At 37.6% G+C, this 15,344-nt stretch overlaps 1 protein-coding gene across 1 annotated transcript in view; it reads left to right on the forward strand.

The window, feature by feature from the left end:
• The window catches only part of LOC124641125 (calbindin-32), a 154,632-nt gene that overhangs the window by 51,087 nt on the left and 88,201 nt on the right, over positions 1-15,344 (forward strand). The window lies entirely within an intron of this gene.

A 15,344-nucleotide genomic window follows, 5' to 3' on the forward strand; every position in this document is an offset into this window, starting at 1 on the left:
TCAATCTAAGTGGTCGAGCACACTACAAACTTTTAGTCGGCCGATAGTTGGTTTGGCTCATAAATCAATATGAAGATGAATGGAAGTGCACACGTAGCAAACATGTTTAATTTGCAGTGTGCGTAGTCTGAACTCGTCATATGTAAATGACGAGCTAGTTAGTTTCTACCTGCGTTTTCACCCGCGCCCGAGAGAACTGTTTATATTGTATGTAATTATTCATTACATGAGAAGAAGCCTTTATGTTATTTTGATATTATTAGCTATATAAGTATTGCAAAGTGTCATCAAATTACATCCTGACGTTTTTGCATAAAAGAGTTACAACCATATACATATATGTATGTATATACTGACCAACTTTCGCGTTACAATTATTATTAGGATGAAAATCATTAACCTCATATCGCGATTAAGATTCTTCTTCCATCTTCTGTCGCAGTCGGTTAAGAGGAAGTATACACCGATTTATATTTTATTATTAATATTAGAAGCTATGAGGTCGAGGTTACAAAAATTGACAAGTCACCAAGGAGATGCGTCTGAGGTCAAAGACTAGACATGTTGACCTTTCAATAATTGATCAAGTTAATTCATCATATAATTAACAAAATATGCTTGATTTAATCTGAATCGTAAACGATTACCTGGGGCCCGATTCTCCTAAGTTAATAATGTCAAAATCGAATAGAAATCGAATCGCAATATGATCACAATAGCAGTTTTAACCATATCGGGCATTCTGCTACTAATACAAGACCAATCGTATTCCAACGACATTCGATTGGTGTGCGATTGGTCTGCTATTTTGGTGATTTTGGTCTATACTGTAGTTGGTGGTTTGCTCTACAATCATATTGCAATCGTAAATCATTTGCAGACAAAATGATTCATTATTGAATGACAGAAAAGGATAAAAACGTTTATTTCAAAGAAAAAATAGCGGAATGCCACATACGCTTCAATCGTAATCGAGTCGGTGGATCGCAGTCGAATGTGAATCGTATGTTGCTTAAGTAAAATTAGGAGAATCGGGCCCCAGTAACTTAAATGGATTGTAAACAATCCATTTAAGTATACCTTTAATAAAAAAAAAAAAACTCATCCTCCGAGCCTTTTCCCAAACTATGTTGGGGTCGGCTTCCAGTCTAACCGGATTCAGCTGAGTACCAGTGCTTTACAAGTAGCGACTGCCTATCTGACCTCCTCAACCCAGTTACCCGGGCAACCCGATACCCCTTGGTTAGACTGGTGTCAGACTTACTGGCTTCTGACTACCCGTAACGACTGCCAAGAATGTTCAATGACAGCCGGGACCTACAGTTTAACGTGCCATCCGAAACACAGTCATTGGTGTCTAAGATATACTTAGAAAGATTGGTCAATAATTCAGTCTGTAGGTAGTACTTATGACTGGCTGAAGCACAAAAGATTTAAGTATCCTATCTGACATATTTCTTTGAAAGGCTAAAAGTAACCGTTTAATTAATTGGTATTTTTTTTTGGAACATCGCAATACATAAATAGGTTGTCTACTTACATATATAAAAGTAAAAAGTCGTGGTGGCCTAGTGGGCAAAGAACCAACCTCTCGAGTATGAGGGCGCGGGTTCGATTCCAGGTCAGGCAAGTACCAATGCAACTTTTCTAAGTTTGTATGTACTTTCTAAGTTTATCTTAGACACTGTTAGACTGTGTTTCGGATGGCACGTTAAACTGTAGGTCCCGGCTGTCATTGAACATTCTTGGCAGTCGTTACGGGTAGTCAGAAGCCAGTAAGTCTGACACCAGTCTAACCAAGGGGTATCGGGTTGCCCGGGTAACTGGGTTGAGGAGGTCAGATAGGCAGTCGCTACTTGTAAAGCTCTGGTACTCAGCTGAATCCGGTTAGACTGGAAGCCGACCCCAACATAGTTTGGGAAAAGGCTCGGAGGATGGATGACTTACATATATAAAAGTTTATCTGCCTACCAACCAATAAGAATTTCACTCAACACTACATACCTCTAGTGTTTGAATGAAAATTAAAACAAATTGTAACTAACACAATATTTATTTGAACAATTCATTGATAAACTGTCAGGATACCGTCACAAATCGGGGTACATCATCACCGATTTCTTCATATCATTTTGACGACACATAACTGGTTTATATGACATAATATGCATTGATGATATAATTTTCTTCACTGCGACCACATTCAAGCACTGTATCTTTCCGTATTTAAAAACCACCCCGCCATTTCCGCACGCAAAAAATATTATTAATTAAGTTTTTTATATATGTATGTTTTTTACGTCGTTCTACGATTCTGAGTCTTGAAATCTGACATGCAGTTGTTGTGTAGCTTGTAAAACTTCGATGTTATCTTCGCCATCGAATTCGCACACCCAATCTTCAGCACTCGGGTAAATAAAGTTAGCAGTAACTACCAGTACACTAAGCGACATTATTAAAACACAAAATAGATATATGTTCATGACTGCACGTTCTGAGAATAACACCGCAAATGATTTGATAACCGGATCACTAAGACTTCATTTGGTATACGGAGGCTAAAATTATTTTGAAATGGTCATAAATATTGAATTAATTTTGGCTTAATTAACATAATTGAGTATAATATTTGAGATTAGTGGCTAGTGTATGGGGCAACGAGTTTGTACGTATTTTTGAAATTATACCAAACTTAAATATGTACTTATGTCTCTTATCCTGTTTTAAAATGAGTGTGCGTATGTGTAAATGTACATAAGTGAAATAAAAAACAATTAGTTATTTCATTGAACGTTGACTATTTTATATTATTAGCGACATACTTTGATATTAATAGAATTCAATAAGAAATTGACCATTTACGTCAATGTTGGTTTTTTAAGATTAAAACCATAAAGACTGTATAATGTTACTAGTCAACCTTGGAGGTGAATCTTTTAGTTGAAAAGCTTCATTAATGCTTACTACTATGATCTATTTCATTGATAATACTTACATATATTACTGTGGCTTAAGTACCTACTCGTAATATTATCAACTGTAAAGGATATCTATCGGAGACGAACCAAATTCTAGGGGACGTCACACACTTCATCATCTCCCGAGCCTTTTCCCAACTATGTTGGGGTCGGCTTCCAGTCCAATTGGATGCAGCTGAGTACCACAGTGACTGCCTATCTGACCTCCTCAACCCAGTTACCCGGGCAACCCAATATCCATTGGGAAGACCGGATATCAGACTTACTGACTTCTGACTACCCGTAACGACTGCCAAGGGTTTAATACCTAACTGTAAGCTGCTGGAATCGGATGACGTCATCCGAATTCCTCAGTTGTTATCTTCTCAATTTTTTTTAACTTCTAGTGGTTACAGTTTCTGACATTTCATGATGAGTGATTGAGTGACCTATAGCTATTATACTATATTTAGATTTAGCCCGCGACGTCGTCCGTGCCCTAAGAGAAATACGTCCCGCGTTCGGATTAAAAGTTATCCCTATCTATTCCTATTACTTATTCCCGCATCTGGGGTACCTATCTATCTCAATCGGTTCAGCCGTTTCAGCGTGAAAGCGTAATAGACAAAAGATAAAATAAACAACTTTTTTTATTTTAATTACTTTGTAAACACAAAACTGTGCATTAGCAACCACATTTACCTTAATGTTGCCTTTGTGCCTTTGCCTGACCTCCTTAACTCCTTACACATGTTTTTTTGGGAGTCATCAAAAGTCTCCTCCCGCTGTAGGTGCAGCGAGGGAGTGTCAGACTCATATTAAATAAAACCCATCATATTCCTTCTCGAGCCCTTTATGTACCTCTTTCGAACAATCCCACAGCTCACTTCTTATCACGCTGAGATTGCAAATAAGTCACTTAAATATTGTAAAATCACCAAATTAATGGGTATTAGCCGTCTTTATTAATCAGGTGTAAATAAAACGCCCTTGTTCGGAAACACATGTATGTATTACGTATATCGTCACTGTTTTTTTGCGCACGCACCGCTAGGAACTCTTGCTCCGCCAGGGCACGCATCAGCATTTGCAACATTACCAGGAATAGAGTCGTCACCCTCATCATCTTCAGGGATTGACACTATCAATTCGTCATCAGGTATCGTTCCATCATCGTCATCATCATCATCTTCATCTATAGCATCGTTATCGTCATCTATAACATTACCATCACCACTGCGCTTAAACTTCAAACTACCAATATAATTATCCTCAAAAATGTCCACATAGTCACACTCCCAGTCACCGAAACTTGGATACCGAAAGTCTGCCGCCACTAATATCACAAACATTATTGAAATAAATAACAAACACAGCTTCATGACTTTCACCTCGGCCGTCAACTTCACGAGTGATTCACAGACATAAGATATTCTGCTCAAAACCTTACTATACATAAACACTGTATATGTTTGATTCAGGTTTATTAGTATTAAAAAAATAGGCTATAGAAATAACTTTTGCTCTTTGTTTTGAAGATCCAAATATCATATGGTGACTGAAAAGGCAAGACCTGTCACAGCTTGTAGTTTACCTTGAAGAACCATATAAGTTCAAGGTATTTAATATATGTATTTATTTTTTGAGAGATCCCCGTCTATTACCGTAACAAGTTCCTCTGCATTTTGGAAGGCACGTAAAATTGTAGGTGTCAGATGACATTACTAAAATACATCTTTGGCTAGCCTAAGGGCCTACGAAGACCACGTTTTTTAGACGCACCGTCAAAGCGCGCGTGTCGCGTTACCAGCGACAACAAGCTGCTCTGTAGGATAAAGCGAACCCTACACTGAGCGCGGTCCGACATGCTCTTGGCCGGTTTTTTAAATAGAAACATCTGGTCGTTAGATCGCTAGTTTTTTGTTCAACGTTGATAAAGAAAAGTATTCAATAAAACGAATATGTAGATATAGAAATGGACCATTTACGTCATCGTTGTTTTCACTACCCAAGTAGCACAAAACTGTTGCTTAAGAGCTTTAGAGCCAATCCGATTATTACTAAAGGTGCCAAGCTTAAGCGCCAGAGCGTGCTTTACAGACCTTATGCAGCAGCTTTGCAGCCAAAGGGGCACAACTTTTTGCAGTCTATAGTTCCATTAGAACTTCATAGTAGAGGCATAAAAGCGATACAGGAGCGGCAACTAATAATTAACACCATACTAAAGCTCTTATGGCGATGATTGAATGAATGACAAAGGACAATGCTCATGAAGTATGAGAAAAAAACCCAGGCCCGGCGCAAAAGAAATGTAACTCAAAATATAGGTAAAAATAAGTAATTAAATATTACATAGGGGGCATTATCGAAATCAGTGGCTATATGCGTGAAATTGCTATTCGAATTTTAACATCTGCGGTACATTGCTACTCAAGATTTTAGAGGTAACATAATGTATTAGTAAAAGGAACAGCAAACAGATACAGTTGTGGTTTAAGAGCAACATAATGACATGTTTATAGCAACTTCTCCACTATTCTACCTACTTTTACAAAATAATAGGATGATAGAACTAAAACAGGATATGAATGCACTTTTCATTTTAATATCTAATAACGCTTAAAAGTCATCGATTCTTTATTTCTAACACGACGAGATCCAAAAATGTTGCGGGATGCGCGAACTGTTCCTCATGTCTAGCCCACCCTAAGTAATGTAAAACGCTCATGACGCGATGACGTGGGCGCTGCAGCCTGTATTTCGGTATTGATTTATCTTTTTGGAGAAGCTTATTAACTACTTGCCATATTACTTGTTTGTTGTTTCAGATAGCACTTTAATTAAACTATAAGCCCCAGCTGCTCATGTTACCCCTTTAAAAAATCAAATAGCAATTTCATACATTTAGCCATTGATTTCGATGATGCCTCCTATGCAGTATTTCATTACTTATTATTACCTATAATTTGAGTTACTTTTCGTTTGCGCCGGGCTTGGGTTTTTTTTGAGCATTGTCCTTTAGCTGAATGACGAAAACTTCACTGATCGTTCATCTTGTCTCTCATTTATAAAATATATTTGTTGTTCCTGAGTCAGACATTACTGAATACAAATAAATCCCACCCAAAACAAAAATGTGAAAGACTGCCAAGTTCGATAATATGGGAATGCTTCGCCTATAAAAGGAGTGAGATCTGAATAAGTACCAAGTTCCATACACATGCCTCATTTAAAAATGGTTAGTTTTTAATGATGTTACTTTGCAAGTTTTCACACACCTTGTTATAAACCGACTAAACGCAATGAATCAAGTGTTTAATTTTCTATTAAAACTTGCCAAGTAACATCATTAAAAAGTAACTATTTTTAAATGAGGCATGTGTATGGAACTTGGTACTTATTCAGATCTCACTCCTTTTATAGGCGAAGCATTCCCATATTATCGAACTTGGCAGTCTTTCACATTTTTGTTTTGGGTGGGATTTCATTTATTTTTGTAAGGTTGTTTATTTTATTTTTTTCTTATGATTAAGTTAGTTAAGGAAATGTCTCATTTATACTATCTTTCAGATTATTGAATATGCACTATGCTTCTTACAAAGAAATGAACTAGATTAACTAAATGGACTAGATTTACCAACTGACTGACATGACATGTTATCATATATTATGTTCGTGGATCAAAGTTACACATTCGTTATTTTCGAAAGTGACTCACACTTGGCCGTTTTCAGATTTTTACTTTACTTTGACTAAATACAAACCTTTGTAACGAATTTCAGATCGGTACGACCATTCGAAGATATATTATATAAATATAGATTTTGGTTCGTTTTAGTTCCTTAGCGGTATAAATTTACACCTTCATTATTTTGAAACCGACTCACACTTGGCCATTTTCAGATTTTTCCCTTTACCTTGACATAAAGACCTACCTCCATGCCAAATTTTAAGTCAATACGACCATTGGAAGTGGTCTAGGTTTTTGATGAGTGAGTCAGTCAGTCAGTCAGTGAGTGTATAGTAAAAATAGCGATTTTCTGACGTCAATATCTCAAGATCCACAATAGGTATATTAATGAAATTTTGTATTTTAGATAAGTGAGGGGGTCTCAACAGATACTAGAAATTTGATATCCGTAAATAAAATAGATTTTGAGTTATAGGGGGGTCGAATTTGGCCCGAAATGGTTCGTGTAATATAACCCACGGCCGGTGTGTCGCTTTTTTTGCTCGAACTTGGCGGACACACTGCCGTGTGTCTAGATATTAAGTGAAGGTAAGTGTTTTTGAGCTATATTTTGTATTATATGGTAGATAAGTAGCTACAAACGCAGATCAGTTTATCGTGAATATAGTTGATATTGTTGAAGTATTTTTAACGCGCCTCAATAATTACCTCAGAATATCGTAAAATATATAAATTATTATTATATAAATATTTTTGTATCACATACCTACACTATATTGAAATTACATACTGGACTACATTCGTTTTTAGTAAGTTGCTTGTTCGATATTTAGATACATTTTACTACAAATGCGATAAAAACCTATTAATTTCTCGATTACTAATAAATAATTATCCTGTAAACATGGCGTCCATTGAAAGCAGCTTTAAGTTGTGCTAAGTTTCACTCTGAAGGTCCAAGTAATATCTGTACCACTATTGCAGTTCAAGTCTGCACTGTGATACTGCAGATATCAAACCACACTACTAATGTCTACTTGTTTAGAGATCCGTAGAAGTCGTTGGAAACTCTATAATACGATGATATATTATTCTTAATTGTTTAACACTTAATTACTATGTGTTACCTTGTTTTCAGAGTACCGTTCAAAATAATTCAAACTTATAATGCACAACAAAATAAACAAGAACTTTGCATCTGTCCATCTAAATGGGAAAAACGGAGTGTTTCACTATACTTGAGAGTAAATAAATGGTGCTACTGATTTTTTTATATTCTTGAATAAATACATATTTTCTGTTATAAGTTTTTTTTATTTCATTTTTCCTCTGTAACGGATTCGTTATCAGTAATTGAGATAACAAAATCTTGCTTGTGTTTGTGAATAAAACAACAGAATGTATCCAAATGAGCAGTCAATGTCTATTAACCTCCTGCTTCTATTGTGGAGCCTTAATGTGGCTATAAGTAGAACAGAGGTTCAAATTCCTACTTAAGCCTGCACAAAAGAACAAATCACTTCTGCAATGGAACCTTTAGTGGCAGAAAAGTGATAAATATATCTTTTATACAGTTCCGTTAAAAAGTCTACAATTAGAGTCTTTATGCAGTTCTAAAGCGTACATCAGCGGCAATAGAAACTTTTTAGCAGCTTTAACGTTTAACATAATTGTTTGAACTCTCTTTTAAAGATGTAGGCTGCAAATGGGTTGTAGAATGATCTCTTGTAAAACCTAGAGTGACATTTGGTTCAGTTTCTGCTGCCTTAAGTGATATTTACAGCTATGAGCAGCCACGGAAGCAATAGTAGAACTTAAAGCTACTTTCGGAGCCCCTAAAGCACTACTGTACAGCTAACAGTTGCAAAATAGGCTGCTATTTCCACCAGTGTGCTAGTTGGGTAAACATAAACACTGTATAATATTTCTAGTCAACCTTTGATGTGAATCTTTTTTGTGGGAAGCTTAACTTATACGTATCGAGTGACCTATAGCTATTGTTATAAGCTAGGGTATGATCTCCTGATATTTATATTTACATTTTCACAAATTACAATCGTTTTCATGTCGACTTCCATCATTCGCCCTAGCTAGCTCTTAGTGTGGGTCCACACTGCAAGCGCGGTGATTGGAGCCTACGCGGACGCGGCGAGCGGTGGCGTGGAGTGGCCACAGTGAAGGCGCGAGCTCTTGTAGCGGTTTGACGTACATCAGGAGTGCAACACCTTCACTTCCAGGAAATTGTTATTTTATTTCACTCCATAACTTTCTTGTTTTTGTGCGATTATTGTGGTGTGGATGTTGATTTGCCAGATCGGAGGTTTAGATTGAATTGCACTTATGAACGATTCAGTATTCACCGCCATTTTTTAGACAAACAAATATAAACGCACATACGACAAGATCGAACTGGTTTGTTACCCCAGCCGCCCGCGCATCGGGTCGCTCGATGACTAGGCCCGTAGTGTGGCCAGAACGCGAAGATAGAAGCGTTTGAAATTTACGCGCGCTGTCTCGCTCAGTCCCATCGCACTAGGCTTCCGCCTTAGTCACTACAATATGGACGCAAAGGCGAGTTTCATATATTTGATACTTCGCGCCCGTCATCGCAACCGCGCTAGGCTCGCAGTGTGGACCCCATAGATGTAATATAATAAACAAGATTGCGCACGCTCGAAATATATATTTACGAAAACTCTATTCCAAGAGAATAAGGTACTAAATTTGTTGCATAATACACAGAGGCAAATCCGAGCCGAGAGGGATAGTTAGAACGGAGGCTGTTTGTCTCTTTCTAACACCTTGCCAGCATAAAAAAATGTTGGGATCAACAGTTTTGTCTTCCCAAAAAAACAATTGAATCACATATATTTTTATCTTATTTTAACGATTGTAAGTCAACAAATTAATAAAAATCGCATTAATTTATTATACGAATAAATTATTTATATAAATTATTATTCTTAAAACATAAACAACATAAATTTTTATTTTGTTTGTTTTTTTTTTTTTTTCTAGCGGTTACCCTGAACATTCTTGGCGCGTAATCAGCATTTAAAATTTTGTTTATATTTTTTGTATTAAATCAATTTAAACTATTTAAATGGTGAAAAAGTGTTGCGTTTATACTTGTAAAAGTGAATCCTATGGTGGTTGCAATATATCGTTCCACAGGTTAGCTAATAATAACATTTTCGTAAACCAAACAACTAGGGTGCCCATGAATTCTTGTAATGAGTGAAAATATGGGTGATGGATTTTAAAACTGTTGTACTATTGTTATAGCTTCCCAAAAAATGAAGAAAGGCGACATAAATGGCTCAGCAGTCTATATATGAAGTAGAAATAAATTAAAAAAATTTTTCACTTCGAATTTTCCTGCTTTTATACTGCTAATTCCCGCTAATTATTAAAAGCCTTTATAAGTATCTTAAGGTCACAAACTGCGTAAGTTAAAACTTCAATACCAATCTGCGTTTAATAATCTTAGCAAATTCGGATTTGTCTCACATAGCTTAATCTCATAGTCACTCTATTAGAAAGGGACAGACAGCCTCCGTACTAACTGTTTCACTCGGCTCGTTTTTTGGGTTTATATGCGCAGTCCTGTTTAGTAATATTATGTCTATGGTGGACCCACACTTAGTTGACAGATGTCAAAAATCACACTATAGTTCGGCCATTCAGAGAATGCGTTCCTGACACGTCGCGATTGAACTGACTGAATTATAACATTCATTGATTATTGATATAATAATGTTGTTTTAATGCTCCTCAATTGTTAAAACGGTAAACAACCAGCAAAAATATTTTTATCGTAACTGCAACGCCATTGCAAAGTTACGTCGTCAGTTCAATCGCGACGTGTCAGGAACGCATTCTCTGAATGGCCGAACTATAGTTCTTAACAGTTTTGTCAGCACAAATATTAAAGTAGATCACAAAAATTAAGTAACCTACATGATACGACAATAATAATACATAATACCCTGTACATCTAGCATAGATTACAATTAAAGTAATAATATCTATGTCCGAGACTATGTCCGTGTCTCGCGGGAATTACGTTCCACATCCGGATGAAAAGTACCTTCTTATCCCCGACTCCCGGGTACCACCTATTTATCTCTATCAGTTCAGCCGTTTTAGTACCAATGCAACTTTTACCCCAACATACTTGGGAAAAGGCTCGGGAGATGATGATGATGATTTCAGCCGATTCAGCATGAAATCGTAATAAGCAAAATATGAAATATGCAAAGTCAACTTCGTATATTTATAATATCAGTAATTCCCGACCTCCTCAAGTCACTTCTAATTATATTCCAAGATCGATTTCGATCACAGCGGCTGTTTTCATATAAGGAGATGAACCAGCTGAGCAAGACATATTAGTGCACGAATATTTGCGCAGACACAGGTGCACTCTCTATTCCTTCACTCTCTGCGCCCGATGGGATGGTAATCCGACACGACCGGAGAGAGATCAGGCGCAGAACCGACATTTACCTATATGTCTACAGTATGTCTCTCCGATGCACGGATGAATCAACCACCAACTTCCAGACTACGGAAGCGATTTCGGCCCGACCCGGTAGTCGAACCCGAGATATCAAGCACAGCAGACGCGCTTGCAACCACTAGATCAACGAGGCAGTCAAGTCAGATGGCAATGTAGTCACTTGAAATAAATATGATCAACTTACCAACTTAATGGGTATTATAATTACAGCCGTCATTATTAATCAAGTGTAAATAAAACGCCTTTATACAGAACTACATGCATGTATTGAAGGTATCGTCACTGTTCTTTCACACACGCACCGCTTGGACCTCTTGTTGTACCGGGTAATAATTTCGGTGCTAATTATTAGGTTTTTTATTATTAGGTGTATTTTCATTTATTAGGTGCTAATTTCATCCTCCTTGAACGATGTCTTGCAGATCTGTAAGATGCTAATCTCGTCGATATAATCGATGGCATCTATACTAATATTATAAAGCTGAAGAGTTTGTTTGTTTGAACGCGCTAATCTCAGGAAGTACTGGTCCGATTTGAAAAATTCTTTCAGTGTTAGATAGCCCATTTCCAGCCCGTTTCCACGGGATGCGGGTGAAACCGCTGGCAGAAGCTAGTATTTGATAAATGCCAACACTTCGTTGGCTATGAGCGTTTGTGCACTAATATGTTGCACAGAAATGGACCATTTACGTCATCGTAGTTTTTTTTGTTGTTTTATATTAAAAAGATAAACACTGTATAATGTTACTAGTCAACCTTTGAGGTGTTTTTTTTTATTGAAAAGCTTCATGAATGCATATCCAGTGACCTATAGTTATTACACTATATGTTTAAGCCCGAGACTACTTCCTACTTGCATTCAGATAGAAATATTGTATATTAATTTACCAACTTAATTGAGGAAATAAAATCGTCGTATGCTACATTAGATCACATACAAGAGTTAAAGGCTACATTGTTACAGATGAGAAATGATTCGTTGCCACCTACATCTGCTTTCAAAGTTAATACAAAACGGGGTGCCTGTTTATTAGATAGTGGTCCGGATGGTCTTTCGCACCTGCATAACTCATCTTTGAATGAGTCAATCAATGAACAAAATTATGACTCCAATAAATCACCTCAATATCGAAATATTATGCAGGTACATCAAAAACAACATGATCAATTTTCGAATGTGCAGCAACGGTCAGCTGATAACAGGCGACGAGCTACGGCCGTCCCGAGTTGCGAGCCGAATGAAGCCGAAGATACACGAGGGAAGAGTGCAGTGATATCCCCATCGCGCCAGACGTCAGTGGTGGTGGCGCCGCCTGCGTCACAGCTGACTGTCACAGATCACGAGCGACAATTTGAGTTAAATGTAAACAAACATGACGAAGGATGGCAAACAGTATCGTATCGCAAAAAACAATCAAATAACTACCGTTATATGGGAAAATCAGGCAAAGCGAAAGATTCTGAATGTAACTTCCGAGCGGCGGATAAAATGGTTCCGGTATTTATCACAAACATACACAGAGATACGACGGAAGATGACATAATTCGATACATACAAAGTAAGACGAATGATTTGGTGTACTTAGAAAAAATTAATATGAAGATAGAAAGAAATCACAAGGCCTATAAATTCCTTGTATTTGAATCTAAGTTATCTTCTTATCTTGATGAAAATATATGGCCTCAGGGCATTGTGTTTAGACGTTTCAATAGTTTTAAAAACAGACATGCGAATAATGTGATGTTTAATAACGGCCAGACAAATGAAATTAATGGACAAATACCGGTTCGCAAGCTTCAATTGTAAGAGCATCAAGCGTTCTGTTGACAGTGTCAGGGACCTATGTCGAACCTGTGACCTGATAGCTCTGCAGGAAACGTGGTTATTACCGGAGGACATACCATACCTGAGCACGATCGACAGCGGCTTCGGATATGTGGGCACATCGGCGGTCGACACGTCCGCCGGGATACTCATAGGAAGACCTTACGGCGGTGTTGCTTTGTTATGGAAAAACAGCGTGTTCCAACAAGTGTCTGTGTTACGGTGTGACAATACTCGTATGTGTGCTATAAAAATAACGACAAGTGATCGACCACTGATTGTGGTATGTGTTTATATGCCTACGAATTCTAGTGAAAACCTGCCGGAGTTTATAGACTGTTTAAGTTCGGTAAGTGCTATTATTGAAGAATATGGAACTGAATCAGTTTTTGTATTAGGTGACTTTAATGCAGACTTATCGGGGATGTTTTATAGTGAACTTTCTAATTACTGTAAGGAGCAATGTTGGACATGTATCGATGTAGATTTATTGGGTGCTGATTCGGGTACTTATACCTTTATTAGTGATGTAACTGGCACGTGTAGTTGGTTAGATCACTGTGTAGTAACATATTCAGCAAAACAAACAGTCATGAATGCTTATGTTAAATATGACACTTTATGGTCTGACCATTTCCCTCTCATCATTACTTGCAATCTAAATCTTATAACACGTAAACTGCCTCACAAACATACGCCTAACCATAGGGATGTTTTATGGGGGTCTCGTAGTGAGGAGCAGATTGCTAAATTTACCGAAGAGTGTCAAAAGAGGCTTAGGTGTATTGACTTTCCGTCCGAATGTTTAAAATGTGCTGATTATTTTTGTGATGATCCGGACCACCGGCATGTTCTTGACAGGTTGTACTCAGACATTGTGACCGCCCTTAGCGATGCTTCTTCGCTAAGTCGAGGAGGCACAAAAGCAAGTGGACGTGGGACTCGTATCGTGGGTTGGAATAAGCACGTTAGAGATGCCCATAGTAATGCTAGGAGGTCCTTTTGTGAATGGGTTGCGAGTGGCAGGCCCAGAGGCGGTTTCATGTATAGTGAAATGTGCAAATACAGAAAGATATTCAAATCGCGACTTAAATGGTGCCAAGATCATCAAGATCAGATTAAAATGGACGCTTTGGCTGAAAAACATTCTAAGGGGAACTTTCGTGGTTTCTGGCAAAGTACCAAGAAAATAAACCCGAGGCCTTATCTTCCTGTGAGTATTGATGGAGTAAGTGACCATAAAGGCATTGCTGATGTCTTTAGGCATAATTTTTCTGTGAAATCGCCTTTGGGACCCCCGCCGACGAGGGAGGGTCTTAGTACTGGGAGGCCGACTGGGAAGGTGGGTGTACAATTCAATGGTAATCAGGTAGCCAAAATCATTAAAGGGATGGTGAGGGGAAAATCCCCGGGGCACGACGGATTGAGCATTGAACATCTACAGCACGCTGGAATACATGCGCCTAGAGTTCTGTCAATGTTCTATTCGTTGTGTGTGAGTCACTCTTACCTGCCACAGGACCTCATAAAAACCATTGTAGTGCCCATTGTTAAAAATAAGACCGGTGACCTTGCGGATAAAACCAACTATAGGCCCATCTCCCTGGCAACCGTAATTGCGAAGATACTGGACGGTTTACTTAACATACATTTAAACATAAAACTGCATGATAATCAGTTTGGTTTCAGACCGAAATTGTCCACTGAGAGTGCTATATTATGTTTAAAACACACCGTCAGATATTATACGAAACGAAAGACACCAGTTTACGCGTGTTTCCTCGACTTATCGAAGGCCTTTGACCTGGTGTCGTATGAGATCTTGTGGAAGAAACTTGAGGATATTAAACTACCCCAAGAAGTAATATCAATCTTTAAGTTTTGGTACACGCACCAGATAAATAATGTCAGATGGGCGGGGGCAATGTCGGAGTCGTACAAACTTGACTGTGGCGTTAGGCAAGGCGGACTAACCTCGCCAACGTTGTTTAATTTATATATGGACTCGCTGATCGTCGCACTCAGTAGCCAACATGTAGGATGTCATGTTGATGGATTATAATAATAATAATAATCATTTATTTCGGATTTCATCCATATAGTGTTAGTGTTACAAAAGACTTACAGCTACGTTAGTACAATTAAAACTCTAAAATAAATATATTAAATTAACACTTCATAGAAATTGATTGGAATTGGAATTGGAATAAATTACATTAAAATTATAACTTCATTGAACAATAATATAAATATCATAAAAATAATCAAAATTATATTCAATTCAAATAAATTTAATTATGCGTCAATAATTTGAGCTACGCAGATGATATGGTGTTGCTGAGTGCGTCG

The sequence above is a fragment of the Helicoverpa zea genome, chromosome 22 (genome assembly GCF_022581195.2).
Source record: "Helicoverpa zea isolate HzStark_Cry1AcR chromosome 22, ilHelZeax1.1, whole genome shotgun sequence".
In the NCBI taxonomy this organism is placed as follows: Eukaryota; Metazoa; Arthropoda; class Insecta; order Lepidoptera; family Noctuidae; genus Helicoverpa; species Helicoverpa zea.